The sequence below is a fragment of the Physeter macrocephalus genome, chromosome 8 (genome assembly GCF_002837175.3).
Source record: "Physeter macrocephalus isolate SW-GA chromosome 8, ASM283717v5, whole genome shotgun sequence".
In the NCBI taxonomy this organism is placed as follows: Eukaryota; Metazoa; Chordata; class Mammalia; order Artiodactyla; family Physeteridae; genus Physeter; species Physeter macrocephalus.
The window spans coordinates 98339662-98340718 of NC_041221.1; positions in this window are offsets into that span (position 1 = coordinate 98339662).

The window sequence follows — 1057 nt, forward strand, 5'->3', positions numbered from 1 at the left end:
CAGCGGCCATGGCTCACGGGCCCAGCCGCTCCGCGGCATGCGGCATCCTCCCAGACCGGGGCGCGAACCCGGTTCCCCTGCATCGGCAGGCGGACGCGCAACCACTGCGCCACCAGGGAAGCCCATACATTCTTTTTTAAAAATTATTTTCCATTATGGTTTATCACAGGATACTGAATATAGTTCTCTGTGCTATACAGTAGGACTTGTTGTTATTCATTGCATATATAAAAGCTCACATCTGCTCACCCCAACCTTCCACTTCATCTCTCCCCCACCCATCTCTGCCTTGGCAACCACAAGTCTGTTCTCTATGTCTGTGAGTCTGTTTCTGTTTTGTAGATAGGTTCATTTGTGTCATATTTCAGATTCCACATATAAGTGACATCATATGGTATTTCTTTTTCTCTCTGACTTAACTTCTCTTAGTATGATAATATCTAGTTGCATCCGTGTTGCTGCAAATGGCATTATTTTGTTCTTTTTTAATGGCTGAGTAGTATTCCATTGTATATATGTACCACATCATTTTTATCCATTCATCTGTCGATGGACATTTAAGTTGTTTCCATGTCTTGGCTATTGTGAATAGTGCTGCTATGAACATAGGGGTGCATGCCTTTTTGGATTAGAGTTTTGTCTGGATATCTGCCCAGGAGTGGGATTGCTGGATCATATGGTAATTCTATTTTTAGTTTTCTGAGCATATCCCAGCCCTCTAGGTGGTCAGAAAGCACAAAGCTGATCTCCCTGTGCTATGCGGCTGCTTCCCACTAGCTATCTATTTTACGTTTGGTAGTGTATATATGTCCATGCTACTCTCTCACTTTGTCCCATCTTACCCTTACCCTTCCCCATATCCTCCAGTCCATTCTCTAGTAGGTCTGTGTCTTTATTCTCATCTTGCCCCTAGGTTCTTCATGACCATTTTTGTTTTGTTTTGTTTTTTAGATTCCATATATATGTGTTAGCATAGAGTATTTCTTTTTCTCTTTCTGACGTACTTCACTCTGTATGACAGACTCTAGGTCCATCCACCTCACTACAAATAACTCAA